At 40.0% G+C, this 23,777-nt stretch overlaps 1 protein-coding gene across 18 annotated transcripts in view; it reads left to right on the plus strand.

Annotated features, from left to right (window-relative positions):
* Window positions 1-23,777, plus strand: part of NAV3 (neuron navigator 3) — a 565,631-nt gene that overhangs the window by 340,827 nt on the left and 201,027 nt on the right. The window lies entirely within an intron of this gene.

Below are 23,777 nucleotides of genomic sequence, written 5' to 3' on the forward strand. Positions count from 1 at the left end.
AAATTGTTTGAGGACATAAGCTTTTACTTACCAGTTCTTTATACTCTGTTGTCTTGTCCTTTAACCTTGCGTCAGCAGTAGTCTGAAGCTAAGAAGAACAGCAAATACACAATATTATCCTAAAGCAGTGTTTGATGATAAAGCTAAGCAGAAATAATGCTTCTGCATGGAGGACATTTTCCTGCTCCCTCCTCACCTGCTCCCTCCGTTCCTGCTCCAGGCCACATGTTCTCTTCTCCTGCCTGAGGCCGGTGCTGGTGCTTGCCAGACAATGCTGAATTGATTCAGCTTGTCCACCTTTGCAAAATAACTATTTTCCTCTAGTTGTTGGGCTGTTTTCTGCTGCATTGAATTACATTTGTCCAGTAACGCGAGCAACGGCTGTCCAATTTTGCGGAAGGCTAGTGGTGGCAAACATAGTTACAGGAGCAGGTGACAGGAGATGAATAGAACGAGACATCATTTTGTGCCGTATCACGTAACTTAAGGTTTGATGTTTCCTCATGCATCCATGTGGTTTAAAAGTCACAGTCTAATTTCCTACATGTAATGTTCATTATTTGCTATATAATCTAAAGAAACATGGAGAATTCTCACATGCACATGGATGTATGATATATTATTTAGCTGCCCATCTCTTCAATAATTCTTATGTTCATTTTCTGATTTTATGTGCATAAATATAGCAATTTAATATTAATTTACTGTGGTGGTATTGGATCTAATTATGTTTCTAAGAAAAAAACAAAGAAAGAGAAACTGAAAATTATCTCTATTTTAGTAACTTAAACTAAACTTTCAGCTTGATTTTAAAAAGTGAAAAGAGCAGTGTTCTGGGAGTAAATTTCACTTATTGGGGAATCAGAGAATGTACTATGAGCTCTTTAATAAGATGTTTTAACCTTCCTTAAGCTTATAGAGCTCGCTGCAGCACTTGATTCCTGTCAAATCATACCCTTTAGAGCTGGGGCTCCCAGCTGCACACTGCCCCGGCACACAGGTGCCTTGGCTCCCCGCAAGACTTGGGTTTCTGTACAGATGGTGTTTTTCTCTTCCTAAAGGGATTTTAGTTGTGTCCTAACTGCTAGTCAAAGGCTTCTTACAGAAATTTTTTTTCACAAAACTGAGGTCAGGAATATCTTGAAAACAAGTTCTTAAATAGTGGCTTTTGTCAAAGTTACTACGAAAAGTCAGGACCTACCCAGCATGCACTCGTATCGGCAGCTTAGAGTAGTCAGTGTGCTGTAGTATTTTTTCCCAGGTAGAGTTTGATGACTGCTGAAATATTCATGCATAGTAAAATGGTGTTTCTAGGATCTAGCTGAGAAGCAACTAAGGTAAGAATATCTGCGAGTAGGGCGTTTTCTGCTGGCGTAGATATAGATAACCCCTGTGAGGTGATACAAAGGGAATTTATGGGTGGAACTATAGATATTGCTGAAAGCTTAATGTCAGCAAGGAGACCAGAAGTGCTCCTAAATCAAATTTCAATTGACCGGTTTCACTATGGCCATAAATTCCTCTAAACGTGCTCCCTTTTCCGGCAGTGTCTCCTCCAGCTTGCTCAGCTGATCTTCCCATGCGATGGAGCATTTTTGAAACGTGTGTGACTCGTCGTTAGTACAAGTGTGTGTCCTGTTGCTGGTACCTGAGTTCACGTTATGTGACCAGTGCACCTAGCTATATGCCTTAGTGTAAGCCCTTTCAGTTGGCAAATGATTCAGGTTGGATTTTTGTTTATTTTAAAACTTCCTGCTTGCCTCACCCTTCAGAAGAGTTTAAAAAATTTTAATTTTCAAACTCTTCCATTTTATAAAGTCAAGCAAATTCCTTGTCTGAAGTTCCTAGCTTTGTATTCCACTCTGGCAACTTTTTCTTAAAGAGCCTATTACATGTGTTTGCATGTTTGCATCCAAAGAGACAATGAGAAAGAAGAAGTTATTAGTTTATATAATTTGTAAATAACGATAATGAATTCAATGTGTAAGGATGAATTTTTTCCATATCATTTTATCTCAGTTTTTTAATCTGTTTTGAATACTTGTAATTAATTTGTTTGGCTTGGGTTGTTGTGTTTAACAGAATATGCTGATGATTTCTTACTTTCGCATTTCTTTCAACAATATATATGAAAACTGGAGCAATGCACAAGTCATCTCTGAGCTCACTTGGATATAGTGATAATTTAATGGCTACAGCATCCAACTTTGGAAATTAGTAATAAGCAGTTATTTCTGTATTTTAAAAACATACCAGAGTATTTGTTCAAAGAGAATAATCAAGCACAGATTTCTTTTACTTGTTATGCAGAATAAAAAGCAATGTCCTGTGAGCTCTTCAAATACTGCATAAAAAGCTATGAGTCTTTCTAATCCAAAACAATATTCCTTATATTACCATTTCCTCCAACTTTCCATCAATTACAGTCCTATGTTGTTATGTCCCTCTCCTGCTCTTACATACCATGTACAGCTGTTGTCATCAAAATACCAATTTAATCCTGTACAGGTAAATTAAAACTGCATGTTAAAACTTGCAGGCTACCTCCTCTTCTTCCTCTTTTGTGGTTTCCATGGGTTAAACATTTGCCATTCTTTCTTTTCTCCTGGATACTTATTATAGACAGTAAGATATAATTACAGTATATATTGCACTTTCTAAGGTATACATTAATTTGTGTAATGAACATCTAAGCATCAGTAGGTATTAATTACTTTTCATATTATTTTTGAAGCAATTAACAATGTACTAGGTGACTGCATATATAATTTTAGTGTTTGAGTCCCAAAGGACTAATAGCAGCTGAAAGCGTAAAGGTAAAGAAAGGACAAAAAGCAACAAAGAAGAGTGAGTTTGGTGACTCATTTCTCTCTTAAATCACCTTAAAATAATTTTTACCTTTTCCCTTAAGAATTTGTTTTCGGTTACCAACAGCAGTTATTCAGCTATTATTATACAACTGTTGGGAATTATGTAGGAGCTGCAGAATATTGATAAAACAGGACATTGTCTGCTTCCAGTTACATCACTGTAAACATGAGGCAAAGTTTTTCAGGAGTTAACCTCAGCTGTAAAGCCACGTACCTGCAGAATACAGCCTCTTATTTTGAAAAGTCATGAATGAGGACTGACATTGTATATGATCCCCCTAAACCAGTTACCCACAGAAGGACAATGAAAACAAATTTAATTCAGGAAATACACAGTCCCTTTTTTTTTTCCTGAACAAATAAAGCATTTAATTGACTTCCATATGGTTTTCTGGTTCTCCCTCCCCCCCGACTTTCGTATAAAAGAAGACAGCTTTTATGGAGTTTCCGTTTTTATTGCTGTACTTCAAAAAAAAATGAAAAGCAGTTATTACGAAGGAAAAGCGTAACAGGAAAACAGCTCCAAATACCCAAAGCCCGAGTGCTGCTGCCTCTATTTGAATAAAAACAAACCCCAAACCTTCCTGTGCCTGCAGTCTCATGCCTGCTTTTGCTTGAGCATTGTTTAAACTCTGAGGTTACTGTGAGTACTATAAAACAAATTATACCAGTGAAACAACAGCATATTTTTCTCTGAATAAAATTGCTTGCCCGCTGTTGTTAGAATCTCCCAATCCCTTGCAAGTCAGTTAATGACACAGAGTAGCTAGCAGTGCTTTAGGGTCCTAGCAGCCTTCATGTTAGCTGACAAATGGCTTCAGTGACTTCTCCAGTAATAAGCAAATTCCTCTAATGTATTTCTTGGGCTTTTGCTAACTGTTATTTTTCCCCTCTTGTGCTTTCAAAAGAGTCTGAAGTGCATGCTTGCCCAGCTCTGCTTCCATTTCCAATCTTCATTTGTTTTCCTTAAGGGTGACTTTTTTCTCCTCAGGCCAGTTTGTTCATCTGAAGTTCCCACACAGCCCATTACAAGAGTTTACTTGCCCATAATGTGGGGTTTGACTCCAGGTCGTTTTTGGTGCTGCAGGTAATCTACATTCGTAGAAAAATCAGAACTCGCAGTGCTTTTCACATCCCGGTACAGGACTGGAGAACACCTTTTTGAATGATGTTTTCTGTATGAGTAGATATACAAAAAATACTTTGGGGAATGGAGCCTTTCTGAGAAGGCTACTTTACTTAGGCAATAATTTCATTTATAGGTCTATTTTGTAGTTGTTTGCAAAACTTAAAGAAGCCCTATTTTTGGAATATGGGTTGTGGTCTGCTGGGACTGAGAGAAAATTATAACTTGTATCTTGGATGGAAAAAGCCACCCCATCCTACATGCTATACACTCAAACTGTAATGAATAAAATACTCTTGCTGAACTGTGCATTACGCTTTGGGACTGTATCACTCCATTTCTGAATGCCACAGTGTCCGTGCCAGAGACTCCACAGCAAAGAGGGGTGCAGTTGCCCCCTGCTCGGGGGCCTGGGTGGGGGCCTCCCCTGAGCCTGCCCGGCTTCTGCCACATCTGGCTTCTGACTCAAGGGCTTATTTATTATTGTTTCTCCTTCCAGCCTGCTAATTAGCAAGCTGGACCGTTAGTATGTTGTGGATTTTAGTCCCGATTCTATTTCTTTTTCAGGCAGAGGTTTTATAACTGCAGACACATGATGCGTATGCTGCAGTTAATAGTCAGGTCCTGGAGGTGAGACATCTGGTCATTTAGGCTCCCTGAGGGTCTGCGCACGACTGTCCTAGGGTGGGATGAGAGGGTCTCCAAGAGACTAATGTCTCTCACTGACTTTACGGTTGAGAGATATCCACCCTTTAAAGTAGACTGCAGAAAGGAGACAAGAACCCCATAATCGGTCTCTGTTTCCAGTGAGGAGATAGTCATATCCCCCACACGTGCCATAAGATCTCCAAAAAGAAATAAAGCTCACGTAAAGCTTGTGAGACAAATTTTCAAAGTGATTTAGGGATCTAGCATCTAGTGCTCATGAAATTCAGCGCCAATCTCCCAGATATATTGAAAGATGTAAGGCTGGTGAATCTCTCCGTCACAAGGTCTTGTTTTCAGCTCTTTATAGGTTTGTCAACTTTAAATATATGGGCTAATACTTTTAAGGCAGGTGCTGGCTTTAAGCAGAAATTTTATAAGAATATCGATAAAATTATGTTTCGTTTATTTTAAGAATGAAGATGAAATGGAGACAGGCACTACTATGCTGGATAAAATGAGGAGAGTCTTATGACTATCTCACTAAGAAGCTACGACAACTCTATTTTGGAGCAAAGTCTTCAAATTTGGCAAGGGAATGCTGGAGGGCCAGGAAAGTGCTTTTCACTCCTCCCCTGTGAAAAATCTTCTGAAATTTGAACAGGATGTGAGCGTTGGAAAGTCTCAGTTCACACAAGCTTAGCACAGACTCGAAGTTTAGAAAATAAACCACCCGTAATTGTACTGAACTCAGTCCAGTCCTTGGGCTTGCTTTTCCCAGCAATCAGGAGTCGCTGTGACACTGGCCAAAGGCACTGAGAAAATGAAAGCTCTGCCCTGAGCAGTAGATTTGTCTTCCTCAGGCCTGGGTAGCATACGGAGGAAACAGCATCAATGAAATAATGAAGGGGGTTGTAGTTTAGAGCTGTGCTTGAAGAGGGAAACCAGGAGGAGACTGAGGTTGGGAGAAAGCTGGGGCTAAAGAAGCAGGTAAGTGAGAAAAGGAAGAGGCAGGGTCTGGAAACTTGGATGCGAAGACAGAAGTGCCACAGGTGAGAATTAGGATATATTGTTGATCTTAGCCCTTTATGGTAGGGCTACATCAGGGGTGGAAAAGGAAGCAGTCAAAACTACATTTGTGGGAGCCCTGATTTGGTCCTTGGAGCCCATGATATTTGGGTCAGTTAAGACATTGCTAAGAATCTTTTTTATTGAACTAGAGACTGAACCATAGAAAACAAGAAAGCTGGCTGAGAGGTGAAAGATTGGGGTGGCATTACCTATGGCTCGCCTTGGTGCCTGGCCGCTGTCAGCTGAGATCCAAATCCTCTTGGCACCTACAGGACTCAGAAGCCTCCCAGTTTCCTGAACTGCCATCTCTACTCTGGGACATGTCCTTGTCCCTGCTGCTGGGGGTTACACCTCCTCACCCATCCAGCATGGCACCCTTCCTTATGGCAGTGGAGTTCCCCCGCCCAGGTGATAAGAACCTTCTGCAATCAAACAAAAAAGGACCAGTATATTTTTCTGAACATCTGATTGCAGTCCTTGCTAGTCTTTACAGGCTTCTTCTTAGTTGTGTTGCTTTTAAAATTTGCGAGGGAAAAGTCTGGAAATCATAGTGCAATTTAAACAAAATTCATTGCACAGATAATTTTTCAGTGGCTTCAGGCACAGAGCCTTCACACTGTTTCCTAATTAAATATGAATCTGGTTCACCCAGCTGTTTCTCTATTAACACACTAAATAATCCAGTGCTTCATTAAGTTTGGTGACACATCCGTGGAGCTCAAAACATCATAAAACTTTTCCCCTTTGTATAGTAATTGCCTTCACTTGTGAATGGTCAGCACATCCGGCTATAGAGACCAGCCTCTAATGCCAGATATTGAGAGCAGAGCACATTCACACTTTCTTTACTACCTTACAGTGTTATAGAGGGGGTTTATTTTCCCCTCAGAAAAGCTGCGTATGGATTTTACACAGCAGTGTATTTTGACGGTTGCATTTAATTTTGTGACTGAGTCATGACTAATTTGCCTTTCAGTTAACCTCATTCACTGTGTGAGTATTGCAAACATTTTCTTTTGTAAACTGTGCATTTGCAAGAGGATCTTGAGGCCCCTATTGGGATTCATTTGGATCTGCATGTAGAGACTGGTGATTCAGAAGAGTGTAAAAAGAGGGTAGCTCACAGAGCACGCTCTGCATAAAACACCACTGGGATTATATCTTGTAAGCAAAGAGGAGGAGTTGCAGAAAAATAAAAGCTCCCTTATGGCTATTTAAATCACAGTTTTTTGCCCTAGTCTTGCTTTGTTCCCTGAATGCCCTTTTCTACTGTCTGGTGCCTAACACTTGCTGAAGAGTGAGTGGGATTCTTTTTTCTCATTGTTTTGCATTTTTCTTACTCTTCTGCTCTTTACACACATTCCACTCACTTGGTTGCCCAGAGGCCTCACCCCCACTTCTGGGCTCAGTAGAGCTCCTCTACCTGCTGGAGGAAAAGAGGATCCAGCTTCTTGCTATCTGACAGTTTTCTGGGTATTGGCAGAAAGTCAAAATAACAGTCACAGTGTGTCTCTGCTTAATTCAGAAGTATGGAAGAGCTACAAGGATGAACAGCTGCGTTGGAGGGAGGGAAGAGACATGCTTTAAAAGACAAACTGGTGGAAGAATTTAGCTCTTTCTGAAGCAGGTCATTTCAGGCAGCCGTTCTCCAGGCAATTTGAGCTTTCTTCTTTACAAAAAAAAAAAAAAAAAAAAAAAAAATCAGCCTAATAATTCATTTGAGAAAAAAAGAGCTTATGCCTTTTTTTTTTTTCGTGTTGCTGATAAACAGCTTCAGTGGTGTTTTCTCAGATGGCATACCAGCTGGGGTTTTACATCTAGGATAGGGAGCCGCTGCCCTGGAAGAGGAGGTTTTTCTCAGAGTGCAGCACCTTCAGAAAACTCATTTTCAGGAGGCTTGCTCTTGAAGAAGGGGTGCATTTGTTTTCCTCATGCCTTTTCCCCCTTGCCTTTGTGGCGTTGGCTCTGCAGAGCTTCAGCAGAGTTCCAGCATGTTAATTTTTGGTGACAGATTATAAAAATAAGATATATTTTTAATTAGATGACATACTGATGTTAATCCCCTTTCTGGCTTCAATTGACAATATTTTAAAATAATAATTAAACCATGCTCAGAGACAAGCCACTCATGATGTGAGAGTTTGAATGAGTGAAATTTCACAAGATGATGAGTGTGGTTGGAAAAACTCTGGATGATCTTTCTCAAGAAGGTGAAATAGCATTTAGGTATAGTGAAAAAATAACCCAAAAGAAGTGAGACAAAACATGGATGAGATTTGGCAGATCAGCTGACAAGATTAATATGCTACAAGATACATGGTAATTATTCCTGTGAGGAATAGAAAAAGGAGTAAGTAGAATACTCTTAGCTAGAAATATATTATGCATTTGAGTCCCAACAAAATAGGTATGAACTAGTTTCCTTCCAATCCCAGCATGGAGCAAGAGGAGGACTTATTGGACTGTGTAGGAAATAAGATATAAACCATTTGGGCTTTTCTTCTATTTATCACGTTAGCCCTGAAAACTGCCTTCTAAGCAGGCCAAATAAGCTATAGGGTCTTGATTAAGCCTGTATAACTTGAGTATTAAAACATGTTGAGTATGATGCCTAAAGTAAACCTGATGTTCACTGTGCTGGTGACATGTGGTGAGTGTTGTCTACTATAGTGACCTACATTATTGCCCCATGCATGGCCAAACAGTGCTACCCTCGGTGAGGTAGAGACCCAGTTCAAGTGACCTGACTCAGTACTCCCACATCATGCTGCGCTTTGCCATATGGATTAGCAATTAAACACCAGACAAGCATGCAAACACCACAGCTGGAGACTGGGGTTCATTCCCTGGGGGACAGGATGTGGACAACTCAAGAATATTTCCAGGGAAATACAGTTTGTTTGAGCATACCTGCACTTACAGGGTAGATGTGTCTGGCGTTCTCCTAAATATGTCTTTTTCTCTCCGTCTGCAACGTTCTCTCTTGTAGCTAGATCTTATACTCTATAAAGCAAGAAATACCTTTTATTCCCTATTTATATAGCTGCATGGAGGATCCTGGAGTATAGCAGGGCTCCTCGATGCTTTAGTACTTTAATTAGTAACAGACATGGTACTTTGTTTAGCTGCTTCTAGAATATTTTAGGATCTCTGGGATGGGGGCCTGCTGTAGTTTAAATCATTACAGCTGCTGCTGTTTCTGAAATGCATTTCAGAGGCACTGTGGAAGTTGAAACCCTCTAGTTGTTTCTCCTCATTAGTGGTGCTGCACTGGTTCTAAGAGCCATTTGGGGAACGTAACAGGTGCCAAACAGAAAGGACTTACTGGTGTAATTGCAGAGATTGGGCAGGTTACTGGAAGGTAGAGGTAATTTTTAGTGTAAATTCCAGATGTCATAAAAGCATTAAGTTTCATGAACCCTTTTCCTTCTTCTTGCTGAGCTAAGATGCCTTGGACTGTCCTTTGTTCTTCTTGCAGGAAACAAAATAATGAGCTTTTATTTTTGTCAGCATTTGAGAAATCTTGATTGGCCCTACAGCATATTGAGAAAGGAATTTGAAGATCATGTACGACTGCATAAATTGGCAGAGTAGAAATAATGTCCTTATCATGAATTGGGGTTTCTGCCACCCAACTTATTTTTGCAGTGATTCTAGTACAGGTTCTTGAGATTTTACATTGGAAATGGATGCTACGATTGCCTGAATGCTCTGAGCTATCCCCAGATGTTATTTGCCATGTAGGCTCCCTCCCCAGCACCACTCCTTATTCTGTCAGCCTTGCCTCAGTGCATCTGATGGGCATCGTCTGAGATGAGCTTGCAAGCTCCTCATGGTAGAGCTTACGCTTTCCTTTTCCTTCAACTTCCATGCAATTAAAATGAACAGTACGCCTTGGTGATAAAAAGGTGCAGGCTGTTCTTGGGAAACCATGGATGAGCTGGGTATGTTCAGACGGTTCCACAGGTTTCCAAGCAGAAGAGATGGGTCCTGCCCTTAACTTCAAGTTGTGCTACCAAGACAAAGTGCTGTTAGTGATGAGAAGGGCTCAGGAGCTTTTGTAGCCACAGCAGCTGCTTAAGGAGCTGTGTCATTCGGCTGTGTGAGGAACTTCTTCCAGTCGGGAGCTGATTGATGCCATGTGGAGGCTTTTTAGGGGAAAATGGCTGATACGATAAGAGACAGAATGGACTAAAAGCCTATACAGAGCATGGTTAATTTGCTCCAACCAATACCTGGCTTGCTTTGAGAGGTGTTTGAACTTTGCCATTGGATAAAATAGGACTAATTTTTTAATCTAAACCACATTCCTGGCATAGTGACCTAGTTTTTGCCCTCTGTTCAGATTTTTTTTTTCTTAACTGAATTATGAAGCTGGTGTTGTGGGTGGGATAAGAGGCAATAGATGAAGAATTAAGATTCATGTTTCTACTTTTCCCTGGTTCACTTCTGTCTAGCTAGTGCTTTTCTTACCTGTGTACACATGATACTTTTAATAGTTTCTTTTCACTTTTGGTTAATGCATATTGTAAAGGTTTTTTTCCCCTAAATTTATGAGCATTTTGATGATATTACAATTTCATGAGTATAAAGTAAGTCTAGAGAGCATAATATATTCTTAGTATTTCTAGAGCAGGATTTTCAGTTCAACCTTTGCTGCAGTTCTTTGGATTTCTATCATACTTCAAGAGAATAAAAGCAAAATGTTTACCTTTTTTTATTTGTGCAGCAGGTATTTCCTCATACCCAATAAAAAGAGAATTATTGGGTTTCTGTATTTTAATATGCTATGATATTTGGACCTGTCAAGCACCATGCCCCATCTCCTGTGGTCCTAAGTTAAACAGACAGAGCTGTGACCAAGTTCAAAGACTAGGAGGGATTTTTAAGTGATAGACCAGGTAGCCAGTCATTTAGTTTTCCTCCCAGTTTTTTTCCAGTATTTTTCCTTGGAAGACATTTCACAATGTTTATGTCTCTCCTTTACTCTCTCCACAAGCATATCTTGCTTGTTTGCTTCATTGTTGACATTAATATTTTTGTTTGTTTTGGTTTTCATCTCCCTGTCTGCAGCACTTCCCTTTAGGAGTTGGAAATTTTCATAATTTCCTAATATTGTGCCACTTGCATAATCAGCGTAAAGGTCCACATATGGAGTACTCAATATGTAGGAACGCAGAACTGATTTTGAGCCCTCTATATAATTGCCAGTGGATTAGACATTCCCATGTATTAAACATTGAATTTCAGCCTACCATTAACGATGATTTCTGGCATAGGGAAAGATTAATTTAAAATTAATTTATGAAAGATCACTGGCTGGCAGAACAGTGTCGTACACATCTGCAGGGACTTGCTGATTTTCATATTACCAAATGGAATAGCATCGCAGTAAAAAGCAATATAGAAAAGATGAAGTAGACTGGGGTCTGCCTCTGCCTAACGGCAAAACATCATTCCCTGTTAGATGAGTAGGTTGACAGGAACTCCCCATTTGCTATAAGCCAGTCAAGATTTTGAAACCAAAAACTTTAAAAAGCGTAACTTGTACTGATTATCATAGTGGTTTTACTTGTTTTGCTGTTAAAAATGTAACAAGGCAAGACTGTTGAATTCCTATTATCAATATGCAAATGTGAAACATGTTTCTTATTATATACGCCCTATGTGATACTTCAGAATCAGAGATAAATCTGTTTATTTTACAGTGGTCCTTTCATGGTGCAAGACTGATTTCTTGCTTCACATTCAAAAGGCAGGAGCTGAGAAAGCAGTTCTGACCTGGTTTGCAGCAGTTTTTCCTTTTCTTGGCTGCTCTGTATTCATATCGACTTTTTCCAAGCAGAGAAGCAGGTGCCCTGCTAAATTTTAACATCATCTTTAATGAGATTCTGGCTTGCAGTATGTCCTGGGAGGTTTGTCAATAGATTTATTCATATGCCATTTAGGTACTTTTATTAATCCTTTTAGCCTTGTGGAACAAAGTTGATTATCTCATTTTATACTTGATTTTGGTCTGATGCAAAAAGGGATGTTGGGTATTGAAAATAAAATAGATTTTTTTTATAGGATGTCATGGATTATACTCCGTATTGTTCAAATTGCAACGGCAAATACACGCTGTTGGCTAAAGACACCTGTTTAGAATATGCTATGGCTCTGAGCTGGTTGTGGATGCCACGCATTTTGTTTACATAAAGTTTCTCTTGAAAGAGTCCCTTCAGAGTTAATAAAGTTTTGTAACCATCTGTGGCTTTGAAGTACAAAATGACTCGATCAAAAGTGCTCTTGAAGCAATAGCGAATGAGGGCGTGAGGATGGTCAGGAGAATGAGAGTCCGGCAGCAAGTGGAATTGCTGCTGTACAGAGGATGCCGCTGTTTTGAAAAGGAAATTGAGGGCAGGAAAAGGGTTACAGCTGCACGTCAACAGAAGTCAGCATATGTCAGTTAGTTACCTCTTCGATATGTCTTGGGATAATAGTGCCATTCTTTCCCACAATCCGAAACACTTCAGTTGTCAGCGTAAGTGGATGTCGACATAGTGTACATCTCCTTGGCTGTGAGTGGCCTGATGTAGTTCTTACCCCGCGTGAAACACTCTGCAGTTGAAAACATATATGGAGTCCAGATTTTACCAAATAAACCTTTCCAGATTCTTTCTGCCAAAAATCCAAGCCAAGAAAATACACCACTCCCATAATACTCTAAGATGCCACTTAATAACTGGCTTTTATCTTACTCCTTCCAGTTTTCACTGTTGTTCAGGCATTTGAGTGACTCTTTCAAGAAGCAACCACGAATTGTATGCAGTTTCCTTGTACACAGTGTAACAAACAAACGCACAGCAAGAACCCTACAGTTCCTGTTTGTCTACAAAGGTAGTAATTTTTACATGCTTGTAGGAGTTTTCCCTTGAGTAAATAAAATGTGTGCTTAGAAACAAATGTCATAGGAAATCAGGCTGGGAACATTTCTTCCAGTAAATGATGGATTTGTTCAAAAAGTTGGCAGTGATATTTGAATGGATCACAGCTAATTGCACTGATAATTCCCTTCCCTTTCTCTCACCAAAGATTTACATTAAAATAAAGCCTACCAGCAGCTTTAGTTATTATGTACGTGCTGTTTAAATGGAGCTGAAGACACTACATCAAAGCATGACCCCTTTCCCTGAGTATGTTCCCCCAGTGCCAGACTCTGAAGGTTGCATTATGGTATAATTAGATGAATAACGATCTATACAGTTTAGCTCAGACTTGGCAGGACCCAGAGCAGCACTAGCAGCAGATAAGATGGTTATCCCTCGGTGAGGGCCCTGGGGAGGACAGCCAGTCTAGTGGGCCATTGACCATGGAGCACCGTGACTGCTGGTAGGTGAGGTAGAGCCGGTGTAACTGGGGATTGCTTGCAGCCCCATCATTCGTGAGAGCTACAGGACGCTTTAGGCAGCTGGCACAAGGTGGAGCAGTTTTAAGGCTACGTTAATTAATGCCAAAATATTGGCCTGATACAGAGCTGGCTCAGGATCAGAGGAGAATGAAAGCAATTTATTGTGTTCATCTGTATGTGGTCTGTGTATGTCATATAAATGTATTAATACTGCTTGACATGTTTATATTTTTATATTGAAAGAATAGATAGCTTGAGAGTAATTTACTGCTGTTACTTTATTTCTCATATTTAGTTTTTTACTTCCATAGATGGAATAAACTGGTCTTGATAGAAGCCGTTCACTGCATTTCTATGTTCCATCAGGTTAACACTGTTGACTTTTGACTTTTGCTGTGGTGTGGTGGTGTTATGGCTGTAAGATTTAATCTCAGCATTTCCCAAAAGGTGGGATAAGTTTAATGCATGCCTATAATAAATTATATGTAGAATAGGAATAGCCTGGTTGTGTTTGTCCAGAACTGAGAACAGACAGATTTGCCCAAAAGCCTAAAATAGAAATGGCAAACTGGGCCTTTGCAGTGAAATTTGGAAACTTGGATAGGAAGTTTTACCTTCAATAGTACATGTAAAGACATATTTAACATCTTAGAATGGGACCTAGATCACAAAAAGGACCTTATGTTATGCCTTATTGTGAATAAGATGGTTTTATGTCTGTCTTCAGAATAGTAAGGGTTTTTATCCTAAATATTTAAATAATTTTAAATATTGGCTTCATATTGCATTATATTGATGTGTTTCAAATTCTCTTCCAGTGCCTTTGCTAATCTTAAAAAAAGAGTTTAAAAAAAGAGCTGAATTGGTGCATAGATGAATTTGTAACTCTCAGATATTTAGTATAGATGCGTGCATGTATTGCATCTTTGTTACCTTGCCTTTCTAATAAGATACAGTGATACCTAATGGGGTTAGGTAGCTGGCAAGGAAGATGCTGTGAGCAGCAACATACTTCAGGCCAGAGAGCTGGGATGCCCGAATGACAAGGAGCTACTGCCATCAGAGCGGGAGGGGATTATTTAAACATTGAATTATTAGGCACCTAGTTAGATGTGTACACATTCGCACTTCATTAATCTCCATATCACCTCCTTCACTGTGATAAGCCCGCAAACAGAGGTCTTGCCACATTATGAAATCCTATTCTCAACAACTCTTCCTTTATCTTTATTCCTAGCCTTCAGTTCCTACTAAATATGTGTACACTTACTTGAATGTGTGACCAGCTTGTATACACCAATATATGTGCCAGGCCTGGGATGTGTTATGATTGTGCAGCTAGAAAAACAAAAATGAGACAGAGAGGTATGGGTCCTTCGGGAACCAGCGTGCCCCTCCTGGAATAGTTGTGTATCTACAAGCTCCTGCTTTGCAAATTCCTGCTCTCCCTCTGCAGGAACAATTCAATCCAGAACAGGCATACTCCATTCAGCCTTGCCCCAGTAGAAATCAACAGATAAATTCACACAAATTTCACTAGAACTGTGAGGGACGGGACCTGCTGTGCACTGTCTCTTTCTGTAGATCCTCCTATTCTGCTTATAAATATTTAGCCAGATGCCTCCAGAGTCAACAACAGCCTAAATGCTCACCTCAGGCTAGGTACCTGCATTTTGTATGAAGTTATCTTGTCACTAAATGCTACTGACTTTAAGTGATCAGCCATATTTATTTTCATACAAGAAAAACTGGTATAGAATATGCATGTATCCATATGTAAATGGAATATGCATATATATATATACACACATATATATAAAAATATACAAAACCCAGAAATATTGCAGCATAGTTGTACAAGGTAGGTATTCTTTGATATATTCCATTGCAATTAGTTGGTGTATTGATCGAACTGAGAGACTCATGTATGGGAGCAGTGGAGGGCACAAGAGGACTGAGCTGGGAATATGTGCCACTGCTGGATGCAGCCCTGCTTTTCCAGAGGTCTCTTCCTGCGTAAACACCCTCTGCTATTGCTCCCCTTCATCCTCTGTGTAATTACTCGGCACTGGTGAGGCCCCACCTCAAGTACTGTGTCCAGTTTTGGGCCCCTCTCTACAGGAAAGATGTTGAGATACTGCAGTGAGTCCAGAGAAGGGCAACAAAGATGGTGAAGGGTCTAGAGAGCAAGTCTTATGAGGAGTAGCTGAGGGAACTGGGGTTGTTTGGTCTGGAGAAAAGGAGGCTGAGGGGAGACCTTATCGCTCTCTGCAGCTACCTGAAAGGAGGTTGTAAAGAGTTGAGGGTCAGTCTCTTCTCCCAGGTAACAAGCGATAGGACAAGAGGAAATGGCCTCAAGTTGCACCAGGGGAGGTTTAGACTGGATATGAAGAAAAATTTCTTCACTGAAAGGGTTGTCAGGCATTGGAACAGGCTGCCCAGGGCAGTGGTGGAATCACCATCCCTGGAGGTATTCAAAAGGGGTAGACGTGGTGCTGAGGGACATGGTTTAGTGATGGTTTTGTCAGTGTTAGGTTGATGGTTGGACTCGATGATCTGAAAGGTCCCTTCCGACCTAGACAATTCTATGATTCTATGATTAAGCTCTGGGATGAGTGACTCACGTGATGTGGTGGTGGGAGGTGACTAACCCACCATGGTTAGTCACCACACATCCTGTACCTCAGAGCATCCCCTGAGTCACCCCCTGGCCTCAGTGCCACCCCCTGGCCCCAGAGCTCCCGTCCCTGCCCCAGCTTTTGCTGTGCTTCGGGGAGTGCTGCCTGCCTTGAACTGATTTTTATGCCTGACAAAGATGACAGTGTTGGGGAGAGCAGATCATAACGCCTAATTCCACATGAAAAAAGGATTAGGGCAGCACAAAGTTTTGAATGGCGTTAGTGAAGCAATTGATCTAATGTAGAAACAAGTCAGCTTTGTAAGTATCTGCAAACAAGACAGGGCATCAGATACTCATTAGTACCATAAGCTTACAATAAGCTGTGATGAACACTTCCATTTGTGCAGCAGTGCCAAAGGGAGATGTGGTTGACTTGTTTGTTTGTTTGTTTGTTTAGCTCCAGGCCCTAGTTCTTACCCTAAACGCAAAAATCCTTCTGTTTATATGTTGGCATCGGTGGAGCTATTTCTGGTTTCTTGTGGTACAGGTAGGAGGAGGCCAAAACACAGAAATTTTAATGAAAGATCCAACTGAAAGCAGATGAATGTGTTTTATCTCTTTTGTGAGAAGCAGAATTTTACTTATTTTTTGCATCAGTGTGTGCTGCAGTTGGACATTCTTGATGGGAGTGAAGAGGATCTTATTTGCGCTTGACGTGATGACATTGGGTATTCTGCTGGTAAATGGACTTACTGAAGTACATTGCTAAACCTTTGACCTAAACAGCTAGTAAAAATTTCACATCTTAGTAGGCTATTCCCAGCAGAATGAAAAAAAAATGAGGAATTTTTAAATGCCAGTTTCTGCCTTACATGAAATGAGGACACCATTCTATCTTAAAAGGAAAAAACCAAGTAATCTCTGGCAATTCCCTTGCCCATATCCCAAGATTGTTTCAGCCATAACCTTAAGATTAAATGTTTATTTATTCTGCACATTGATACTATTCAGTTTATTCTGTGCTTTTTGTTTTTCTGCAGTGGTTTTTCTGTTCCTGAGTTTTGTCTCTGCTTCTTCTAGTCAGCTCTTTTTTGTTTTTCTTTGTCCATCGTCTCAGACAGAGCAATTTTAACAAAGTTATTCTTCCAAACTTATTTGAATCTCTGAGAAGCCTTGCATTTGCCTTTCCTCCACACAAAACTGTATGCTTAGCTGTCTCTTGGAGATATGCCTTATCTCTTAATTTAGAGATCTCTTCAGAGATCTTAAGAGATACCAACCTTCTCTCATAAGGGAAAAACCAGTGATGAAACCTTTGATATGAAGATTTTTGATGAAAGGATATCTTTCCTCATTATTTTCTCTATTTATTCTCAATATTTGCTAACATATGAAATACTCCCTCCTTGTGTTAGGATTCACAACACATCTTACTGCAGACCTGCGTGAGTCAGTGGACTGCTTTTTACGGCATCTGTGAAAAGTAGCTCGAAAAAATTATTACAGTAAGTAGGCTTACGTTACTACACAGAAGACCAAAATGTTCTACAGGAACCTGTTCTAAGGTGAGCAAAGTGGTTGAGAGCTGATCTTATTCTGGCTTAAAGGTAAAACCAAATACAAGTTCTGTCCTCACTGCAGTGCCATAGCTCCCGAATTTTCTCATCAGATAAGAGTATGATGAGAAGTGTTGTGGTTTTGGTTTGGTTTTTTTTTCTTATCTTTTAGGTCCTTTCTATATTTACATGCGGTTTACAGCTTTTGACTTGAATAGGTTGTTATATCTGCTGGCAGGTAGTTATGGCTATAGTTTGGCTTTTTTTAATAGTCTTTGTCCCTCATATTACCTTAATGAATGCGGTAAAGGAACGAAGTGACAAAGGCAAAATAATCTTTCATGCAAAAATAGAAGAAATAATTATTAGGAGATATTTTCTATCTTGGTTCTCTCCAGGCTGGAGGGCACTTTACTCTTCCCAAAGCTGAGTGAAGAGAATAAGATCAAAGGGCATCCTAAAGCTTAAAGATGGTGGTGCCAGAAAGGAGGAGCATCACAAAGAGGATAAATACTATTTTTGAAAGGTTGCTGAGGCTTTTTTACAAAAGCAGCTGTGGTGTTCAAAGGGACAGAGCACTTCCAGTCCACTCACCCAAGAGAGGCGAATATGGAGGTCCGGCAGCTCCAGGACCCCCATGGACCACTTTCAGGGTTTAAGAGGCTGTTTCCCCCATGAGGGGCACATGGGCAGGTTTGGAGTGGGCCAGGCCATGTTGTTTCTGGCATCACGCTCTAAAAACTCCACAGTCACAGTAACAGAGACAGAGGAAGCAAACTGAGGCCTGGAGCCAGCACCTTCCACCCAGGAACAGAGAACAGCCCAAAGTGACTTTCAAATGCTTTCAAGGAACATCGAAAACGCAGGCAATGGAAAAAAGAAAACTGTTTGTTGCTTTAAGCCTTTGTTCTGCCTCCTGACTTTGAGTGAATAAATACATGACGTTTGTTTAGAAGTGTTTGGGTTTCCCTGCAAACTGAGATTCTGACAGCTTTCCACAAAAAAGGCTCGCTTGTGCCAAATTCAGCTGGTCCAGTCAGTTGAATAAACGGCATAAGAAACTGGGCAGGGCATAACTCGTCTGAGGCGTTTGCTCTGCCTGTTCCCGTGAAGGGCACCAGGAGGGGTGTGCACACAGCAGAGGACTTGCACAACTCTACAAGTTGTGCTCCAACATCTTACCTTCTCTGATAGTGTCTCTGCACATGGGTTTGCTATTCATTCAGTTGTTAGATTCTTCAGGAACTCTGCTTATATAGTGTATATTCCATGACTGGAATATATATAGCTAAAACAATTAGATGATAACTGTGCCTTCTACCTGTGGATTTAAGAAATTTTCTCAAGTCTTGGCTTTCTTCTTAGGTCATTAGGTTTTCATAGCCCAGGATAAAAAATCCATCCAAATGCAAAGTGTGAGTTGGAGAGTTTTGTGCTTTTAAAAAAAAAAAAGTTTTACCTAGTAACTGCTGAAGGATGTCAGTGGACCTCTCATGTGAACTTAAGTGCCCGTTAAGCTTGTGAGCATCTGTTTTGCAAAGAGTGGACAGTATGCAATTATCTGTGCATGTTATTGTTTTTAAGTAACCTTCGCTTCACATCAGATAAATTCAGATGGGTTCCTTATTCTGTGGACAGTTTTTTGGTTGAACACCATTGCAAGGCTGATTATGCACTATTGTCATGTGCCCTCTGTATCACTCTGGCTGGTCAGTGATTAGAATTTGGAGCACGCTAACGCAATTAATTGAAATATCCTGTTCTTAAGATAATTGTTTACAGGACTGTGTTTTATCACTGAGTATCATTGTGAATATTATAAATACCATTTTTAGGATGTAATATTTTTAAATGGCTTACAATACACGATTCTATCGTCCACGTGCTAAAGTATGTCTTTTGCTACAGTATTTTCAGACATCTTACGGTGCTCCTTGGGGATCCAAATCCTGCAAGTTTGTTTGATGTGTACCAAAGTCACTAGTTCTGCACTGCTGTATAAAGAACTGTTTATGAGAGAATATTTCTGTGAGTTTGAAGTTGAAGAAATGCAGTACATTCATCTACACAATACAGGGATACATAATATTTTGGGAGACACTTACTTAAATTTATCTAGCTGAGTTGGGATTGCTTTACTATAAAATCACACACTAGAGAAGCCATTTGCCCACATTCATTCTGCTTTAATGTACGGAACATCTTTTTCAGTCAGAGAGACACAGATGAAACTTAAGTGGTTCAGCAGATTCTAGATCAGAGCTTGAGACTCAAAAGAGTTTTACTGCTGTGACTCAGGAATAATTATTAGGCAGATAATGTCAATACCATTATAACCTGTAACAAGATAATGACAGTAACATAAAATGAAGCACTGAGGTAAAGTATGGGATTTTATTACTGATAGTGAAGTAACATGAATCTGCCCAGGGGAGTTGAGAATAAAGCCATCTGGTACAACGTTTGAGAAGCTTTTCTGTGGGATTGCATACCTTGAGAGGTACATCAGTTTGATAAAATTTCAGACTTCACTTTCCTCTCCGACTTGTAGTTCCCAAATGTATAAATTCTTCAAAAAAAAGTGAATAAGAATGCATTAGGGTTCTGTATGTTTTCAGGACGTTCCTCCAAAGCTTTTCTCCTTACATTTCCATCAGAAATGGGAGACGTTCAACAATTCCTACTAAAAAAGGCAATCCTCTATTTCAGAGGCCTTCAAGAACAACTGTAAGAATTTAAGGAAAAACTTGTTTTAAAGACCACTCTGTTCCATACTTATTCTATGTACTAAATAATGTAGCAAATGGTTGGACTTTTAACAAAGGATATCCTTTGTACAGTAATTCCTGAAACATGAGACCTTCCCTCCTCCCCCAAAGAATTTACGTTCCTATGACCTACCTCACTTGCATCTTAGGTGCCTATATCCATCATTCTCATCCTCAGAACTCCCACTCAGCAGCTGCCTATTTTGGCAGCACTCGTAGTCCGTCCAGAGCCATCCCAGGTTTTTACATTAAGGATCTGTACAGACGTGAAATCGTACTTCTGAGAATTCTCAGAAGCTGCGTTGGCTCAACAGAGTCAAGCACCTTACCAGCTAGGTTTATTTAAAGGGCAGGTGAAATAAGCACCTGCCTACTGGAACAAAAAGATTGAGCTGGCTAAAAAACTTCCAGTGTTCCAGAATGAAAAATTCATTATTCATTGGCAATAACCGTTTCCTGTTAAAAAAACCAAACAAACAAAAAAAACCAAACAAAACAAAGGCTAGCATGATTAAATTATTTTTCTTATTATTTTATCAGGGAGTTAGAAGGTTACTGAGAAAGGTCAGAAAACGCAGTTTTGCTTGTTCTAAAACAGTAGACTAAATGGAGAGCTGCCTATGGAAGTCCCCAGAGTAATACTCCACAGGTCTCTTCATGATTACAGCAGCTGGGTGGGCTCTCCTGGAGTGTCAGCCTTCTCAGACAGACCTACCTGAGGAGCTAGTGGTGCCGCGAGTGCCATCCTGCACCACAGTCCGAGAAAACAGGGACAGGACACAGGATGGTAGGCTACTGATTTAGGGACTCATTTGAGAGGAGACATAATGCTCCTTTTACTGAGATCAATTCTGTTTCTTACTTACATTAGTAGGACAAAATACAGAAAGGCTCTTGGAAGGAAAGGCTGGAGCACAATCTCCTCTCTCCAAAATGAGTGCTGTAATCTCTAGCCAGCAGAGTTATTTGTTTGTGTTTTCAGTGAGTCCCTTTCTTCTTCATCCTCTGCTTCCTGCTCACAACTTCCCAGATCTTGAATTATTTTCTGCATAGCGGTGTGGCTGCAATGAGAGTATCCCTTTCCTAATCCTTTACAGAAGCCTTTAGTCCCAGGGGGTAATTGTGTGGGAGGTAGAAGATATGGATTTAATTAAATTTAAAGGCAGTGGCCCTTTAAAGCGAGCTAGTCAATCCCTATCCTTCATTTCTAGTCTGTTTTCCAAGAGACAGGGGTATCACTAGAGTGTGTATTTTAAAAGGAAACATAGGACAGCGAGTGAAGGGTTGCAGATGTGGAGAGCAGTCCCTGGAGGAAGAGGGTGATGGGTGTCCTGTGTGTACGGCCAGTCATGAGGACCCAGAGAAGAGACCTCAAACACAAAAGCACCAACTGTTCTGGGTCCTAAGAGATAGGGGTTTGGCCTTGAAGTAGAAAAAACCCCATATGCCTAGAGCTAATAATACCGTTTGCACTTACATGTCAGGTGGTGGCAACAGGGGGGAAGAAAAAGCAAAATGTCAGGTAGTTGCTAAGTTTCCATTTTCACACAACTCTCTCAAGACCTTTATTTTCTTCTTGCTATTCCAGGTATGCAGTAGACTCCAACAGATCATTTGATTCGTATTTGCTGTGCCTGGAGTCAGTGATGACAAGCCCTCCAGTTTGCACATATGCCCAGGGCTTGGAAGTGTTTTCCAGCTTTCAGTCCCACATCATCTGGTCATTTTTTTCTGGGCCCTAAACTTCATGTCATATTATTGTGATATAACATTAAGAAGCAAAAAAAAATCTGCATCTTGTTTGTGGGAGAAGAGATACAGATGTCATAGTCTGGATACTAGTTTGAAGCAATAGGGTCCAGTGCTTATGCAAAGGTGTCCCTATGAGCAGAGCTGTAAACTTCCCCTACCTCGAAGCCTCAATAAAGAACTTGAGTTCATATCTGTCAGGGTAGATCTTTACATAGCTAAGCCCTGATCCTTCATAAATGCCCTTGCCATATAACAGAAGGTACTACCTATAAACTTCAGATCGTTATCCATGTGATTATTATCCATTATCTAAACCTCCTTCCTTGGTCTCCAGACCTGAAATTCACAGATCAGTATGTTAGTGTTCAACATAAGAATGTGCTAGTTTGGTATTAAAAAGCTCTTTAATTGGAAGTGTTGCGTTTATATGTTGCTAGATTTATTTTCCTTTTTTTGGTGGGGGGCATGGGGGTTGGATCGTGAGGTTGCTATTTTAATACTGAGCTAAGAAGTGTTTTTTGTTGTCTTCAGGGGTAAATTGTAAGTCGAAAATTTTCATGTCATGAATCACACATATCTCTGATGTTACTTTCGGGAGCAGCATAGTCCTGTAGAAGCGTGTAGCAGAACTCCAAAAGTGGGATATACATTAGAAGATTTGCATGGGAGACTGCAGATTGAACACAGATGAAGGACAATCCCTAAGGTCATAGGGCCCTTCCTTCTTGACGCACTGCTCTTTCCACGTGATGTGCAGCCAGAGCCCTTACGAGAGGTGTTTAGGCGAATCTCCCCTTTTATAATAGAAAAGAAGGGTGTTCAGCACATTTTTAGTGAGAATCTAGAACCTTTTTCTTTCCATTGTATGGTCCTTCCAGATCTGGTTGTGTTACAAAAGCTGTATATTAGACAGGTCATTTGAGGAAGAATACAACGTTGAATCTGATTTGGGATGAAAAGTCTTCTGTCAAAAACTATGATAAGATTCTTATCTTCTCTTTGTTATTTAGGATTATTGTCTGGCAGAATTTACTTCATATATAAAATTTGTTGTGCTGGATGATTGCTAATTTAGGTATTATCATCAGAATGGGTAGACCTTTATTTTAGGCAGTGCTTTCAATGGTGATCAAAGGGAATTAAGTCCCAAACTGGTATTTTTATTGAACTGAGCTGTGTCCTTAGTCTTTCAAGTCCTAAAACACTGTTTTACATTTCTTGAGCTGAAGAAATGTGTGTGTAGGCTGTCATCTATGTAAGGATAATTTCATTTCCCTAAGCTTTAGCTAGGTAATAAAAGGCAAAATGGTTGCGCACACATGACCATTACCGCTCACACATTCACCACCAAGACCTGTTTTAACAGAATTTAACGACAGTAAGAAGAGACCCATATAACTTATGCTTGAAATCATTAACATATTTACTTAATATTAATGTTGTTTTACCTTTAGCATCAGAGTGGTGTGCTGAATGTACAACACATTTATTGATATTAAAATTATAGAGTTGGCGACAACTTTTAAACATCAAAGCCCAAAGAAAATCTAAGCAGGAGTTAAAATGTCTTGTTATAAAATATGTAGCTCAGAAAGCAAACAGTTTATTATGTTTGTTTTGATTTGCAAAGCTATTCTTCCACATGAGAGGAAACCAGACAATTCAAATCAGTTTGTAATCCTCAAAAAGTACAAGCTAGATGGAGACTTTATATTTAAAGTTAGTTGTGGTCTTATTTGCCACTGTTTTCTTGCAACAAAAGAACAAAAGTATGTTTTAATATTTTTGCATCTTTGCATATCAGAAATTTGCCTTCCCACACTTAAAAAGAAGTGCTGGAAAAGAGGGTTATTTTGATCCCTGGGCCAAGTTCTTTAATGCCAAATCGCAGTGTGGAAAGAATGTCTCGGTCCAAGTTATAAATCCTTAAAATGAGCTTTGATGGAAAATCTGGAGTAGTTTCACAATGGAATCTCCTC

The sequence above is a fragment of the Larus michahellis genome, chromosome 1 (genome assembly GCF_964199755.1).
Source record: "Larus michahellis chromosome 1, bLarMic1.1, whole genome shotgun sequence".
Taxonomy (NCBI): domain Eukaryota; kingdom Metazoa; phylum Chordata; class Aves; order Charadriiformes; family Laridae; genus Larus; species Larus michahellis.